The sequence below is a fragment of the Hypomesus transpacificus genome, chromosome 1, assembly GCF_021917145.1.
Source record: "Hypomesus transpacificus isolate Combined female chromosome 1, fHypTra1, whole genome shotgun sequence".
Classification (NCBI taxonomy): Eukaryota; Metazoa; Chordata; class Actinopteri; order Osmeriformes; family Osmeridae; genus Hypomesus; species Hypomesus transpacificus.
Genome location: NC_061060.1, coordinates 5,688,276 through 5,706,464, shown reverse-complemented (window position 1 = coordinate 5,706,464; position 18,189 = coordinate 5,688,276). Strand labels below are relative to the sequence as shown.

At 44.2% G+C, this 18,189-nt stretch overlaps 1 protein-coding gene across 4 annotated transcripts in view; it reads right to left on the bottom strand.

Moving 5' to 3' along the window:
- The window catches only part of mid2 (midline 2), an 87,631-nt gene that overhangs the window by 47,095 nt on the left and 22,347 nt on the right, over positions 1-18,189 (bottom strand). For 2 of the 4 annotated variants that reach the window (XM_047038894.1, XM_047039136.1), the window contains exon 1: positions 12,368-12,654. The exons of 1 other annotated variant lie outside the window; for it this stretch is intronic. The gene's annotated coding sequence lies outside the window, so the exon portion shown is untranslated. Of the gene's footprint in view, positions 1-12,367; positions 12,655-16,555; positions 16,667-18,189 lie in introns of those variants that run through there. One more of the 4 variants, XM_047039049.1, reaches the window with a different exon arrangement.

Genomic DNA, 18,189 nt, shown 5'->3' with positions numbered 1-18,189 from the left:
GCCAATCATGCAGATATTATGTTGATAAGTCAGGGTAACATTTTGCATTTCACCTCAACAATTGACCCCTCCTTCACTTGAAACTCTCTGACCAGGCTTATTTCACTGTCATTTGGCTCTTGCTGAAATAAGTTGTTTTCTTACATTAGCCCATAGCTAATGTGTTCAGTGACTAATTTGGCAGAAATCTTTTCTCACGATGGCTCAACAGTACTGGTGATGTGTTGAGATCATGGTCCACAGCAACAGCCTCATTATGCTTTCACCATGTCACTGAAGGGAATAACTAAGCACAGCTCCACTTAGTGGCAAATCAACTTTATGAAACAGCCTTGACACATGGTCAAAATACATGATATGAGGACACACACACACACACACACATGACGCATGCACACAAGAGAGAGCAGGCGCACTCTTATGCAAAGCTGAACACCCACACACAGGCAAACCTGCGCACACTTGCAAGAACGCGCCCTTAATCTGAAGTTCTTCTTAAGGTGAAGTGGTCGACATAGCAGACAAACAGCATCTGCAAGAGCAAGCCAGTCATCTGATGGAAGCGAGCACTCAGCTCCAAGGAGCCACTCGCTTTCATCTTTTCTTATGTTGATTACAGCGGGACTTATCCATTTGTAGTCGCGCCTCTCGGAAAAATCTGATGAAGAAAATAAATGAATATTATGGATGAGTCATCAGTTTGTTTTTTGGAGCAAGCGAGGGCTCACTTCAACCGTGTGTCCTAATCCTTTTAGAGGCTGTGGCATGCTTTCTTTTTTCTTTCTCTTCAGGGGTTTTCAGTACAGCAAACATGGACGCTTGTTTATATGGGACCGCTTTGAAACAGCTGTCAAGTAGTCTAGACGAGACTTGAAAAAGGCACTCGACATGACATGTATTGGCCTGGACGTTAATGAATTCTATTCCCAGTACAGGATTGCCAACAAGATGTGAGGCTTAAAAATAGATACATGTTGAGGCTTATTCTATGTCTTTTGTTTTCACACAGTATCTCTCTTTGTTTCTTTATTCAAACAGGGAGAAAGTTTCCCTCTGGGGACTTGTGTACTCATGGTGCCAGTGTGGGGGTTTAGACGAAGCATGCGTCACAACAGAATATGGCATTCTGGGAACAATGATAATTAGCCTTGTCTAAACAATGGGGACAATTCAGTAGTAAAAAGTAAAGCCCCTCCTTGAGTACTATTTATAGGGTTGAACGTCAGCAATTAGCACTTGAAGGATACTTCAATGACGTTTCAAGTTTCAAGAACAAGTTACATTTAACCGCAGCATCGAAAGTTGACTTCTGAATAAGTTTTGGGTTGAGTAATCCAATATTCTCAAAAACATACAAAGTTGTGCTGCTTCAAGAATGAATCTTTGACAAATCTAGGTCTATTCAGCTACTTTTCTGCATTCCTAAAATAGTCTTCACTTAGAACTATCAGGACTATCAGTAATTCATTTTTCCCCACCTACATATCAGCAAAGTGATATTATGTCTTAAGCCCACTTCAGACACAGTGGACTGTATGGGAGGACACAGGCCTTAAAAGCCCTTGCACTCGTACTGAACACAGTAACCATTCAATTATTCCCTGGCGTGAGAGAGTGGGCTGTGCTGGTGCTGTCAAGTACTAGTGTGTGTGTGAATATGTGTGTGAAGGTATGAGTGTGTGTGTGTGTGTGTGTGTGTGGAGTGCAGATGCGTGGATTGCAGATACACATTAGCCCATGTGCCTGTGTGTGAGTAAGAGAGAGAGAGAGAGTGTAGTGAGTGTGTGAGAGTGCAGATGCATTAGTGAGTGTGTGTAAGAAGACCATACAAGTGAGTGTGTCTCAGTGTGTGAGTGTGTGTGTGTGTGTGTGTGTGTGTGTGTGTGTGTGTGTGTGTGGGGGTGAGGTTACTGACGTCTGGCCCAAATGGTGGGTGGGATCTACAGGTCATGGACACAACACTCCCGATACGCATCGCACTGTGGCCATTCATCTCCTCTCAGGGGGAGTGCAGCTGTCGGGGCGGCCTGTCCCTGGACCTGAGAGCCGTTACACCCCCTCCAAATGGGGAAGAAGCACCCTGGGACAGAGGGCAAGCTTCCAGCTAGTGCAAGACACCTGGGTGCCACTTGAGGGGCGGAAAGGTTGTGCCTTTCATTATGTGAGAGACTATGGTTGGATAAAACCAGAAGCTGTAGGACAGGTGCAAAACATGTTTCATTTATGAGAGAGATTTTTCACCATTGGAGTAGATTCTTCATGGTGTCCAATGACACGTTTTTTTTACGTGAGTTATGCCTTATGAGTTATGCAAATTGTTAGAATTTTTCTTTTTTCGTCACACACGGACAGGTTGATAAATTGTTATGGATAACAGGCAACTCCACGTGCTGTGTGCAGTGGGTGAAATGATTAGCTGGCGCCTTTTACTTATCCACATTTCGTCCTCCTGTAGTGGAAGGCTTTGTTTACTTATTATCACGAATGAGCTAGTGAGACTGGGCTGATTCTTTCAAGGACTCTGCTGAACCAGAACTGCTGCCACGGCGTCAGGTGGGAGACGGATATATCCTTCCACAGTGTGACTGACAGCTTTCCTGACACCTGGGCTCCCTCCGGGGTCGAATCATGTGTGCGACGCCCATCACAGGCATGTCGCAGGAGGGGGCTTGGGGAACCCGGAGCATAGCACAGCACCTCAGTGGGGGGGGGGGGGGGGGAGGGGGGGGGGGGGGGTCTCCCTCCTCAGGAGCATCCACCTACACACCCAGCTTCCTCTGGACTTGTGGAACATCTACCACTGGGACGGGAACTTGAGTCATAATAATGAGACCCACTGTTGATCCACGTCCCCTGTTTGCCAGGCCAGAACATGTTACAACCAGAGGAAGTCTTTAAGGTGATCATGGAAGTTTAAAGTACTATTGGAACTATCACATGACAAGTACCTTTCTTCACCTATTTCAATATCCAGTTTGGAAAAAGTGGCTGAACAGGTACTTGATTTGATAGATTTCAACTCCATCCAATGTGGCTGAATATCTCAATGGCTCACTTCTTGTTTAACACTTATAGACAGTACGTCGGTGCCAAGCCAAAACTGTTGTGAACTGGTGAGAACAAAAGGTTGCGGACATTAATTACCAATTACTGGATTGTGCTTCTACCCATCACATGCGGAACAACAACACAATACTAATTAAATAAACGTCTGAAGGCAAATAGAGCTGGTTTAATTGAGGCCTGTTCTGTTGGGTTAATGGGCTGCAATGAGGTTCAGGATAGCAGCTTAATTTTTCCATCCCTAAGGAATCATCATGGCTTTGCTGAAAAAAACGGTGCTCATTCATTGATGCACAGCATTCACAGTTAGCTAATGTACAGGACATTAGAATTGTATCAATCTCCAGGGGTAAACTTTATTGTTATAGGAACAGAGGTTCCTATACAGAGATTAACAAAAAAATATCCAACATTCTGAATTCATTGTGCAATTTTAATCTACATTATTGATTTAACGTAGCTCCTTGACATGCCTAGTAAGTGCAAACATGAGTAAGGGTGCAAAACAGTAGTTTGAGCCATTGGAAGTAACACTGGATGGTCCATAACCGCTTGTTGGTTGGGTAGTAACCAGCAGTACCACAAACATGGTCTTGTTTTGCTAATGGCCACTGGAGGGTCTACACAGAAAACTAGAAAAGATACATTGTCGAAATTCCAGAGGTGAGGTTTTGATCACATAAGGGCACGTGAAAGGGGTGCATTCTTAAAGGGAATAGTAATTTCAATGTGCAGGGAGCCAATCCCCACAGACATAAGAGATGTGTCTGTACCATGTAGTGTGGAGTTTAGCCAGACACCTCTGGGTTTTATTCTGTGGTTGCAGTAAAGGAAGTGTTGGCCCTCAAAATGAGTGCCAATCAACCGGCAAAGCAGCACAACCATGGGCTACTTCCAATTATATAGGACGAGACCTGGTTGCTCATGGAACCTGTCGTGTTCCATTTCCTGCCCTCACCAGGAAATGACCAAGAATCCGTTAGCAGTTGTTTGAGAACAGAAAAAAAAACAACAACCTCGTAAAAACACACAGGATTTCTGGCTTCGGTTTCTTTTTCCAGCCCCCACCCCTATTTCCTCTCTCAACCCTTCTCTGTTCTGCGCTGGCTGGTTTAATCAAACATGAGATTTCTATTCATAGAATGTAAACAGTAATGTGGCCAGGCGTTTCCATTTCACATGGAGTGCCATTTCCAGAGCAGCAGGCCAGCCTCTTCCAGAGGGCCTTAACCCGTTCACATCCTAATCCATCCTAAAACAAGTCGGTTGCATAACGTAGCTTTGGATGTGTGTTAAGACACCCTCACCCCCTACAAAAACAAGTAAATAATCTCGTCATCATCCCATGGTGACTGACTCAGGACCAGGATCTAAAGGCAGCTTCCTGTCACTGGTAGGTGGAGGTCCACCGTACTCTCTCTGCTCAGGCGTCTTACTTCGGAGTAAAGCAGTTCTTATCCAATAACACACTGTTACTGCTGAAGCCAACGGTGTTCGCACTCCGATGCTAATACCGTCAAACGGTGTTGTCGGTCCCCTCTAATGCTCTTAGTGTGTAAGTATGTAAGTGTCTTATCGCTCCTCAACACCCTGTGTGTGTCCCCTGTAACCTACCCCCCCCCCCCCCAGCCTCAACCAACACTGCCTCTATTATGAATGTGCATTTGCTTAGGTGAGAACCAAACCCCCTGGATAGACATTCAGCGCAGAAGCTCATGAGATATTTAGCTGAGCTTGTGGAGGAGCGTGTTGAAGGGGGGAGAGTGAAGGAGAGGCCCAGGTTCTAAGCTGCTTAGTGTGGAACCACGTTGGCCCTGATGCAGACTCTTGACCCAGGATGTGCTTTTCCATCACTCCAGCCTCCATGGGGAAGTCTCTGATTGGATGTACTGTAGGGCACCAGAAACAGTGCATTTTACAGGGCCACAATGCTTGTAAATGGACCTGTATATTCTCTGAGATCTGAAGATATCCAAACCCTCAACAGCACACCAATTTAGGCGTTGTTTTTAGTTAAATCTGCAAATGGTTAGCTTACTAAGTATTTAAAAATGCATTATATGATAGAGAAGACGGTAACATGCTCTCAGTGGGATGGACCAGTTCCACACGTTGTAGTGACAGCCGTCCTCAAAAAGGTCCAGTCTGACAGTATGTGACAGCTTTCTAGTTGAGCCTCGCTGCATTCGTGGATGTAGTTAACATAATTTGATTGAGCAGCTTTCATTTTCTTGGCATAAGAATCTGTTCTTAAATGGAGAGACGATTTGACAAGTGCCACTGATTTTAAAAGCGAACCGTTTCTACTGCTGGATAACCTTGACAGTTGACAGAGGAGAATGAGATTGCCTTCCGATAAAAGTATTCAAACTCTGTTATGATCTGAAAATCATAACAGTACCAGATTTGTAATTAAACCTGAAATACCATGCAACAACTGGATTGTGGATTAAAAACAAATTGCATAGGCAGGAGGAACTAATTTTTGGTGGTTGTGGTTTATATTATAGTTCACCTTTAGCTGGAATTCCTATAAATATGCTAATTTTGTGCAGGTCCCTTTGAAAAATCTATGCGCTTAATAAACTCAAGGATGATTGTCTATATTGGGGATCTTTTAGTGGGAATCTGTACTTGCAAAGTGGCCAAGAAAACAATCTGCTGCCCATTGTGAGCAAGTGACAAAACAATCATTTAGAAAGCTTGAAGGATTAAATAAACACAAGTGAATGCAAAACATTTATACGCCACTGTGTCAAATGAAAGTGCCGTAAAAAATATTTAATTAAAAATAAACTTCCATCTCAACAGTACGAGCAAGGTTTCTGCCAAAAGGTTGTTTTTGTGTGTGTGTGCATCTGTGAAGAATGATTCAATCTCCTAGAAACCTGCCAACTAGCAAAAATATGTTATCTGCTCGACATAAAAAGCTATTAGGGATGAAAGAGATGTCAGATGTTTGATGCTGAATCATCCACATCTTTACCCCATCAAAGAAGATGACTTCATTTTGGTAAACAGCTCTCAATATATTTCGTTTTCTTTAGAAAGTGGAAGATGACAAAGAAAAAGGTTGATGCAGATTTTAAAGCAGGAACGACTTTTGATTCCCACTTGTGCTATTGCAGGGGTGTGCTAGACAGGTCAGGCAACATGGGACAGGATCATGCATTGTCTGACAAGCAGGACTGGGGTGAACAGTTGACGGCCTCAGAGTGTGCTCACATGTGAGGGAACGCTGAACATGGCAGCTTCCCAGTGCTTGGTGAGGATGAGTCCGAGCTAGCCACTGCCCGCTAGGGACACACGGTCAGGAGAACAACTTCTGAGGCGACTCGGTGGCCTTGTGAATAAACTAACAGCTGTTTGTGGTGTTACAAGCTAAACGGAGGGAGACATTGTCTTTGAACTCTTGGGCAGTGGTTTCAGTCCACTCACCGTCTCACACTCTAGAAAGTCATGCGTCTCTATTTATAAACCTGTGTAATGTTTGGCATTTCCTGTGGATGGGGAAACCATTGTTTTCCTTGGCAGGTCTTTGATTTCCTAAGCTGTTTCTATTGCTGAAATGTCAGGCATTTGCTGCTTTCACGTGTCAAATTCCATTTGTTCCTCACGCACAGGACCTATGATATTTGTACGTTTGCTCTTTTAAGAGGTGCAAAAAGATTGTTGTCAGCACTTAAGGACGCTCAGGTCTAAGGAGCATGAGCTTAGAGTAAGTGGTTTAGGAAAGATCCATTTGAACAGGGTGTTGATGCTTCTCATCCTCAATGAATTATAGATGAGAAACTTTCACTGCATCTCTGACCGCTCCAAGATTCTTGAATATTCCCTTCAAAGCTCTGTTATCCATAAAATAAAAGGCAGTTTAGCTGGGACACACTCTGACAACAAGCTTTTAGGTTATGTCTCACCTCGCTAGTTATGTAAACACTAGTCGTCAATATCTCCATAGGGAGACTACCAATATGACTTTTGTGAAGATGTATAATACCTTTTGTTTTGATATTGAATGTTCACTTTGAAACTGAAAAAGGGCTGTCCAAATGTATTGCAGTCTAAGGCACGTTCACAATTAATCTGCGCCTCATGTCATGGTCAATTAGGATGATTTAAGTGTGTGTTTTCACAAAGCCACCGGAGGTTGACGACAGAATAACACTCTAATTATATTTCGTTAAGTGAAAACAAACAGGCCAATGCGTGACTGATAGGAATTTCTGTCAATATCACCAGAGGGTGATTGAGAGAAAATGGTAAATGATGAGTTTTTAGCGTTGTTTGAAGCCCATCTATCTTATTCAGACTGTTTATTTTCTTCTGACAGCTGAAGAGAGGAATTGGCTTGATGGAGTAGGTCTCTTGCGTGCCCAGATGGTGGTATTAAATGGTTTATGAGTGTTTTACATGAGTCATTAAGATCCTAAAATCCCTCCACTCCTGCACTCTTTCCCGCCCTCAACCCTCATTTTTCCATCCACTGCTCTCCCCTACTAATCCTATCACACTCTCTCCTCCGCTATTCTCCCTCCACCCTACAACCCGTAATCTGTCCCTCTAGCATCCACCTTTCACTTCCTCCCTCCTTCTACCAAACCTCCTAACTGTTCTTTCTTGCCCCATTACCGGAGAAACCGCTCCCGCTAGACACCTCCTCCCCATCTGGCCAGGATTATGTTCATCTACACAGCCCAAAGTGGAATCATTCATTACCGAAATCAAGTGTTCACTGTTAAATGTCGCCCTGGGTCTTAGTGGGTGTGATCTACTGTTTAACGAGTGTGCATGTGTATGTGTGCTGGGGTATGTTTACAATTGAGAGCAGTACAAGTGGTGTCTTAGTAGTCACATTTCATATGCTTGTGTTTAGGCTAGAGAGTTGAAGCCCGGTGGATTGTTCCCTACTCTCCCTCCATGACTGAGGAGGTGAGGCCTTCCAGAGCTCTCAGCCAGTCCAGGCAAGCAGGCGGTGTTTGAGTCCCTGGGGACAAGCCCAGAGGTGGGCTGGATGACGGCAGGGCTGGGCCTGATCTCTGTGCCCTGCTGCCCCCATGCCAGGTGAGATCATGGGAAACACACGGGGCTCTTCAGGCGAGGACACACAGCCGCAGCTGGTGCTTAACTACCACAGTGGGAGTCTGCCTCTGTCTCAGCTGCTGGAAACTCCCAGCCTCGCCCCTGCACGGCTCCATAGCTCTTCAACTCCTGCTGATTGTCCGTCTATGGAGCTTCTGTGTCTGGCTTGCCAATCACACTGAGATCAGTTCCCACTTGCCACCTTCCTCTGCAACTTCCCGTCCAATCAGCCGACACCCCTCAGTGGCCAGCCAGTCAGGCTTTAAAGCAACAGAGCCAATCCGAATCCTTCCTTCAATAACTCCTTGTCTAAATCTGCCTCCCGTAACTGCATTTCCCTGGCCAACCAGCCCCCTCCCATCCCCTTGATCAGCCCCGCCTCCTGTAAGATTTCAAACACTGAGAAATGTCTCAAACATATGGTGTGTGACAGTGTTTACAGGGACGGAATAAAATTACATGTATTTTTTGTATATAAATGACAGTGGCCTATTCATCTCTATTTTAAGAGAGAGAGTGTGTGTCAGAGAATGTGCTTGGCTGTCCTAATTTGTTCCAGTTCTGATTTGTTCCAGAGAAGTGCAGTGACTCCCAGGTGGGAGGAGGCTTGACCAGACCAGCTGGGGTCAGACAGAGGATCAGGGACATGTAAGCCTGGGCATGGGACCTCGCCTGCCACCCCAACAAATTATGACTTACCCTCTATGCTTGATCGAGCCTAGCTAAGCTAGCTGTATTGGGCACAGGGACAACAATAATGAACACTTTTGACATAAGCGATTTGTAAAGAATGTCAAAGTGGCTGTAATTATCACCTTGGCAACAATTCCACAGTTTCCCCACAACAAAGCAGCTGGGCTGTATGTAGATGTATGGCAGCCTGTTAACTCTCTCTGTGTGTGTGTTCGTGTGGGTGCATGCAGCACCATTCTTGCCAGTAAACGTGGAGCAATCAGATAACTCCTCTCTGGTCACCCTGCTGGTTCTCAAAGCATTTCAATCAAAATCAGAAGGGGTCACAAAATCCAATTACATTAGGGCCTCCTGTAGGCCAGTGGAGCGAACACTTAACTATGTTAAGACCTCGGAACAATTTGTTACTCTACACTTCTGACTTACATAGCTCCCTAGACACACAGCTAGCTCTGAAGGGCTGCACCCTAGGGCCTCAAAACATGTCTAGTACCTCTAGTAAGCTAGATCGCACACACACTGAATGAATGAGAGTGGGTATGGGAGACCAGGCTAGGTCTGACTCTCAGGCCCATTGGCAGCTTAGGTCTCGAGAAGATTCATGGCTGTAGCACTTCAGTATGAACACACACAGCCATCCATTCATGATCCATGTGACTTAATTCAGGCTCAAACCAGAGGTAGGTAGCTGGTTGGACAAGAATGACGTAACTGAAAACTGGATTATTTGCTGCGTGAAGGTTCAGCATATGTTCTTTATTTAAACGTACGATTCTGTAGAAATCCATTCCTGTTCAAGATTCATGATTGTGTGAATTGGATTGCAATGGCCCAGTTCCCATCCAGGTGGAGGGATGACTTGTCAGAGCCTGCCTCATTACCAGGCCTGTGGTCAAACATGGTGTGCAGATATCTGACTATATCAGATCAGCATCTGTCATTTAGTCCTTGGCTGCTGTCACTGTGGTACGAACACATTTCAAACTGATTACTTCTGAGTTGACAGGAGAAAGACAAGAGGCTGAGCTTTGTGAGGGTGTGAGTGCTGTGTGTGTTGGGGGCAGGAGGATAATGGACTTTCTCCTGTTTGTGTAGAGGAAATGAACGAGTAACCCATGGAAAAGGGATATCTCAATCATAATGCATAACAATTACTTTATTGTGAGACTTCCCGGTCCGAGTGTTTCCCTCTTGATGAACCAGGAGGATGTCTCGACCGCCCCACACTGACTTTAGTTCCCCTCTCAAACCGACAGTATGATGAGTAATGGAGCTGAACCTGTGCTGCTCCTACGTTGACTCAGCTTTTGATGGAAGCAGAGGGGACTTTCCCCCCCTCATTGACCGTTCCCGTGTGCAGCCCAATACAGACGGACGCAAGAACATCCTGTCTTCGTTAAGAAGAACGGAGGAACTAGTGCCAAAGTGATTTATTTGGACGGTTATAACTTGAGGAATTAGCAGAATGGCTGGGGTTCAGGTCTGGAGCCAGCGGTGGCCGGCTCACTGTGACTAATACAACCGCTGTCTTAAGCAATGGAAAGGGATCTTAAAATGTCATAGAAGTGAGAGTTATGCCTCCGCTTAGGGAGAGCACCTGCTGCACTGCCTTGACCCCAACACTGAACTGTACAGAGCAGAGACATGCTGGGTTGGGGGAGGGGGGGGGGAGGAGGGAGGGCCATCGCTCCCTCCCTGGCCTTGTCCCACTGTGACCAACAGAAGATCCAGATCCTTGATTAAGCCTAATAAGAATACAGACTGTATACAGGGTACAGGTACAACGCTGTTATGTGTCTCCATGGTCAGAACAAGCACAATTTTAAACTAAATAGTCCAACATGTAAGTCCCTCTCAAGACCTGTTCCACTGTCTTTGGCTCATAGACAGTTTTCTCTGAGTAAGGCTGAACTAAATAGGTTAATCGCAGTCAAACAGAGACTAAAGACTGTGCACTGTGCCTATGCCTGACAGACAAAGCAGTCAACATCAGCCATTCCTTACTGAATGGAGAAGATAGAGAGGCTAACGGAGAGTCAAAAACAGAGAGAGAGAGACAGAGAGAGAGAGAGAGAGAGAGAGAGAGAGAGAGAGAGAGAGCTCATATGCCAATGGCACAATGCCTTCGCTTTGTTTTTTGCCCTATTTTGTCTGGGATCTTGAACATCCGATTTGGCTGAAGTGCAATCGAGCTGATGAGGTTTGTAGTATAGCGTTTAGATGTCAGAGGGACTAGTCGCATTCAAAGCAGGGATCAAACCAGGAGAGACTACTTTTATTGAACATTCAGCCTGGCCTGATTAGGTTGGACTTCAGTTTGGGTCTGTTCTAGGTCTAGGAAAAAAATAATGATGTTGTCAGTCGGCAAAAACATAACCTGTTTGTCTACAGTAAACAGCAATCGATCTGAACAGCCTTTAAGAACTGACATGAGGGATGACGGCACCGTGGAAAAGCAAGGACAGAAGACCTACCATTGACTGTATTAGATAGCACACGATAGTGTTAACAAATTGAAGTGATGAAAGTATCTTGAACAGTCATCGAACCAATCACCTTAAAGCATGGGCGAAGTTCCGTGACATTTTTTATGACTTTCGTTATAAATCTTTAAATTTTCAACCTTTCAATCTGAAACATGCATGGTCAAAATCGTCAGTTTAAGCACTCCTTTTAAATCAAGTAATAGTTGCTTTCGCATGACATTATTCCACGATGAAAGTTTGTGAGATATAACATGGGCCCACCAAGCAGAGCAGATTAACTCAAAGAGAACATATTTGAAAATCACGAATTTACAATGACATTTGAGTTTTTATCCTCAAACTAATTGAAAGCAGGATTGATGATCTATTGATAGCCTAACGCATAACCATATTTTCAGTATGGCATTCAGTGTTTTTAGACGCGCCGGATTTAAGACAATGTAACGCAAAATAATTTCTGCACCAGCAAAAAATCCTCTCATAGGAAAATCACAACATCAATGCAAAACACAAGTCACAACTAATTATACCAACAGTAAACGTCAAGTAATCACAAACACTGGCCATTTGCAAATTCTATTATAATCACAGGAAAACATAATCATCGCGTTAATACTCGTGTTTGTCCAAAACAAAGAAAATCTGAACGAACTGTCCGCGTGCCCAAAGACTCAAAACATCACACACGTGCATTGTCTACTTGTATAATTGGAAGCCTGGCACCGCATCGCCAACAATTCATACCATCTTGCCATTGGAAACTGTGTTTGCTGTTCCTGAGCATCCCCATAACACCAATGGGCTTTTACATGTATTTAAATTTAACGACATTCTAATAAAACATCAGTACCTCAGACATGTTAACACGCACTTGATGCAGTTCCATTCAGAGTGCGTACGACAATTCAGAAACAGGCTACAGTTAATCCCAATATAAAAAGTATGGTCTCCTGATTCAATTCCGACAGTTTCAACTCGTGTTACCCTGCAACCTGAGAAAAACATATATACACTAGTTCACTAGGGGAGGGGTTTCAGTCACCTACCAGCTTTATATGCCAAACAGTCTTTTCTTCTGTCATCTTGAAAACGGCAAGCAAAAGAACTTAAGAAACACTTCAATAAAAGAGACGGACGTTAGACGAGGATCAAGCGTTTCACTGGGTCGCGACGCGCAACCCGCCCCGGCGCACCGTGGAAAGCTCGGGCTAGAATATTTAACTTTGGAAAAATGAGGCAGCGGGCAAGCGAGCAAGAGAGAGCAAGAGAGAGAAAGAGAGAGAGAGAGAGCAGGCACACAATCACAGGAAGGCGACTCCTCCTACCATACAATGCCAGCAGCAAAAATGGACAGATATACGAGCGCAGCCTGCCCTATACTGGGCGGATGATGGGAGTCTGGAACCTAGTCCGACCTCCTCTTTCGTTAAGTGTAAATGTCAACTAGATGTACGTGATGGGATCCTTGCTCACAAAAAAAGTCCCTTCTGTTACAATGACCGCCGTAATAACCGCAATACATCTGCTTTCCCGGCTGAGTAGACACTGTATGATGAAATAGACTGTAATAACGCCGTAATCTTTGTCCTGAAATGTATTAACTCATTTATCTGCGTTTTAAAACCAGAATTGCCTTTCAGTCACATACAGTCCCATTCGGATCATGTGGACAGCACACATTTCTGCCTTTTGTTTTATATCAGTAATAAGACAGACATATATATGAAATACCTGTAAATGTCTATTTCATAAGAGGACATTAATTATAATATCAAAGAGATTGCCCACAGAGAAAAAGGAGATTATTGTACACTAGCATATTAGATGTTGCACAGTTAAATCCTGTTACCAAATCACAGGGACCAGAAATGGGTTCGAGGCCATCCACTATCTAAATGCTGAGTGGAAACACGGAGGGATAAGGTCGTTGTTTTCCAGCAAAGTACTTTGTAGTGTGGCTATCCCTCTTACACAGCCCCCTTGACTCCCCAACCCCCTGTTGTCTGTGGCCTGCGCCTGCTTCTGTTCAGTCTGGGTATATAAAGCTTGCAACTACTCTAAATAGATGAACTAGCATCTGCTTTCTTCTAGTCATATAGAGCTTTAGGATGAGCTTTTTTACTGTTCAGACAAAGTCAACCTAAACACAATATAGTACTTCAGCATCATTATCTTAGGAACAACTCTGATTATTCAAATACACAAAACTATAAAAAGTAATTATTGAAATCAGTCCAGTTGCCCTTACTGTGGCAGGTAGGTTAAAGGCTGTCATAACTTATGCAGCCAAGTATGATTTAGAGGTTCATGGACTTGGTGGCAGCCATAAGCATAGAGCACGCAGGTGCAGCCAACTTTTGTCAACAAAGTCCTCTGTGTGCTTTGGACCTCTCTGACATTGATTAGATGGCCTCACCACTAACAAGCACACACCTGGGGCACTCTGTCTGGGACACAACCCTCAGTGTCTATACTTAGGTGCTGAATTGTACTACATGAGGCAGGTATGTGGGGTATGGGGTCATTAGCACTACCATGTGAAAGATGTGTCACCTTGTTAGAAGCCTCAAGTGCCAGCTTGGAAGATAAACCGTCTTTGGACTTTACCCCCCACTTTTGGCCAATCAGAAGTGAGACAACCGGACTAGGGAGGAAATTCAGGTGAGATAAGGTTTAGGCCGGCTGCAGTACAGTATGTGGTATTTCCTGAAATCCAGGTGGCTGTATTTAGTCCTGTTCCACAATCCACCACAAGTCCCTGAAAGAAAAGCCTCCACAGAACCTCCACAACCAGACCCATAGAAAATGAATGTCAATGGATGGACTTTGTTTTAAAGGAGACACAACGTTAATGGCTGCAGATGGACATTGTGGGAGAGACAAAGGAAGGCAGACAGAAGGAGGGTAGCTGGTATCATAGCAGACATGGAGCACACAGAAGTCATGGGAGTCGTGGTTCTATTCGCCCGGTGAGGAAGAAGTGTGAGAAAACAACAAACCCACGGTGGTCACGGGGGAGATTGTCTTGGTTATGTAACGAAGCCCTGCAACGAACAATCTGGGTGTATAGGGATCTGGAGGAAATGCATCATAACGGCAAGCTCTTCCTCACTCAGTTCTCAGCCCACACCATTGGAGAGTCTGGGACCACAGACAGGCTTGTGGTACTGCATGACATGTTGAGCAAAGCATCTGATAAACCACAAAGTATACACAAAGCGTTCGATCTCACTGAGGAATGTGCAGCTGATACCCAGTGGAGCCTTGAGGGGGTTGTGCGGCCTGAAATCCAGATTGATACCAAGGTCGTTCAAAACAACTCTATCCTTTAGAGTTATTACCTTCTGCATCATTTGTTCCCTCCATATTTGTTAGCTAGGGGTTCTAACATGACACAAAACTGTGATCCAGTATAAATGTCAATGTGACTGGTTGTATTAACCACATTTTGTAAATGTGATGAAGGGATTCCTATTATTTCTGGAGAATGAGCATTGCTTCAGCCAGGCTCTGACGTCACCCGCACGATAAAGGCCTTCTGTTATGCTATAGACCAGACAGACGGCTTTTGGAAGAGTTAAAATGTCAGGGACTCCCTGCCCCCTGTCTTGGCTCATCTGCAGGAATGCCCTGATTGTCTAATCAGATCACATAGCAGTCTGCCCCCCCTGCCTCCGGACTGTCAATGCGCCAGAAAACTAGACAATTGTAAGCAGTAGGGTAGCCAGAATGTTATCTATCTAATCTATATAAAAATGATAATTATATTAACACATCCTTAACAATTCCTTAATTTTGTATTGTAAACAGTCCAAAATGGGAGGGGGGGGGGCATGGCTACACTACTGGTTGTAAGATTATATGAAAAAACATTCTGTGCAAACAAGAGGAAGGCGATAAAAAAAAGTGACAAATAGCGGAAAAATTCATCTAGCGTGAAGGAGGAACATGATGCCTGTAAATCTGTTGATTCTAATTGAATTGTGCATAATTTGCTTCTCTCTCTCAAAATGGTGTGACTAATGACATTTTGGTGTGATCACTGTCCATGTAATGATCTGGACTGGGGGCTGTTACACCTGCATGACAGAAGAGAGACTCAGATGAGGTTAAACCTGTCAAAGTATCTGAAGATGCCAAATTTATGAGGATGAGTTCCAGTGTGAAATTATGGAAATTATGGGTTCTAAAACATTTGTTGAAATGAATAGTGTCGGATACACACTTGCAAATATTTAACTTGAGCATTCATGGGAGAAAATTATTTATAGTCATATAAAGAAGAACAGCGACCAAAAAAGCTGCTCAGGACTTCAAAAATATGTGAAGAGTAAATAACATTGCAGGAACAAATGTGACTCACTTAACCAAGTGGAAATGATAAATTGAGGCAGAGCCTCGAATCACTTCAAATCTATTTTGATCAATGTACTTATACAATGTGCTAATCACGACGTTGACAATTGACAAGCCAAACTGCTATGCAACAATGACCCAAAACTGATATTACAACATGGGCCAAGATCAAACTTTTTTTTCAAGTAGTGTTTCCCCCTGTGTCGCATCCAGTTGTTCCACATGAACGACTGGCCCGCTGTGAACGCCCAGCCTGTAGTCAACTGTCAGACAGAATAGAATCACAAGTATTTTTTAATGGTGCAACAAGTCATGTTTTGGTGCCTCGATGGGCAAAGAATGGATAGCATTACTGCCGTGTTTGTTTTTTTTGCTGTTGTTATAAGAAACAGGAAGGCTTTGGTGCTATAGTTCACCCATCCACCCCCCAGATACAAAATAACATTAATTCATGATGCTAGGGGTCTCAGACAACACTAGTTTGTCAGAGGAACCTATGTGACTTGTTGCAGTAGATGGAAAAACTTACAATACCCGTTTCAAAAGCAAAGAAACTCAAGTTTTTAACTTTGAGTTCCACTAGGATATTACCATGGCAAGATGAGACTCAGAACTCAAGCATAGTTTACTGTCAACATAGTAAGGGTTTGTAAGAGAGTTTGTTCTGGCTATATAGGGAATGGAAAAATCCCTAGCCTTAAACAGTGATAAGCTGCTGTTGTGTGACTTGGGAATTTACACATCCATTTGGAATACTTTATCTAAACCACAATTAAACGAGTGTCAATTTGGTCACATCGAAGAGCTTTATATTCTCTGGGGAATGGCTGGTGGCACAGTCATTTAGGATTAAAGCTGTTTTAAATTAGTTAACTCACCTTATCTCACCAAGACGGGATCAATAGCTGCCTCCTCCTAAGCACTGCTAATTTCATTTCAGCCCAAGTAAAAACCCCATGTCACTTGTAGAGTCAGCCTACAGCCCATACACACACCGGTAACAAAGGTGGTGGTTTGCCCCTTCAGGAAGCCATGGGCTGATTGAGTTGTTGCTGAGTGCCACTGTGTGTGTGACGTACCTTCTGCCTACATGGGATGGATACAACTCCACTGGGTGAAGGGCTGTTTCCATGACAGATGATTCATTGCTGAACCTTCAAACGGGTCATTAGTCAGAAGGAAGGCACGCGCGCAGACACAGACTGAGACAACACAGCTCACATTGGCCCGGATGGTGTATCTATGAGAGTGAAGCCTCGTGGTGTGGCACGTTGCACAACACAATAATTGCGGCGCGAATGACAAGTGCAACATAAACACAAACTAGTTCGGTTTACGGCTGCAGCCTTAGTAGGAGACAATAACCCAGACACAGCTGATTGGGGAGGAGGAGGAGGGGGCGGGGGTGAGGCAGATTGTATGGTTTGGGTATTGCTAAATGAGGTCTGGCCATTCACAGAGTGACTGAGTGTCTATTCATCTTGCCTCTCTTCAGTCAAGGAGGAAGAGAGGGGAAGCGAAGGCTGAGCTCACAGATGTGAATGCGGAGAGTGTAAACACGTTCCAGACTAATCTCATTACCAGTGGTCCTCCCAGGGCCCTCCGATCAGACAGCTGATTAGAGGAGATGGTAGATAAACACAGGAGAGAAGAGGAGGAGGGCCGTGGGTCTCAGCTGCAAGACAATACGAGGTAGACAGGGAAGGCTTAGCGCACAATGAGGTCTGTGTGTGCGTGTGCGTCATGGGTGTCTGCAGGTTGTGTGAGCGTGCATCGGGTATGCCTCGAGGCCGTGCAACAACCAGGCACGGAAGTAAGTAAGACGGTCGAAGAACATCTAAGAACTGTATCTAAGGCCTCTGCCTTCTGAAAAGCTGTACAGAACAATGCTTTAGCAGCATTGCCATAATAAACAAACATCTACTAACCCGGTCAATCAGTACATTAAACAGTGGTGAGGATGGGTATGTGAGAAGAAGGGAAAACAACACAGTTTTGAAAATAAAGGTTGACCTTTACTGAAGCATGTACAGAAGAGTGAAAAACAAGCCAAACTTTTTGTATGTGTTCAACTGGAAACTTTTAAAGAGTTAATCTCCTGTGTTCAAGGAACCAAGAAAATGTGAAGTGGACAAAAGAGGAGAAAGAATAAGGGACAGAGAGAGAAAGTGTATATTGTAGAGTATAGTCATGCTTTTGAAATGCCTTTTAGAAAGATGGCCTTGGGAATCAGACAACTGAAGAACATCTGCTATCCTTCTTCAATCTATAATTTACAGTCAGAACTGCTAATGCTGCATGTCTTCATTAGCTTGCCAAATTGCATAATGTTCTTACTTCACAAGGAAATGACCTCATTATGTTTTAAACAGTGGGAGACAGATCCGGTTTAGGTGGTGTTTCAGAGGCTGGTGTTTGCGGGGGCTCATCTTCTTCCTCGTGGACGAACAGAGTGTGTAAGAGAGAGAGCGAGATAGAGATAGAGAGAGAAAGAGAGAGAGAGAGCACTCTT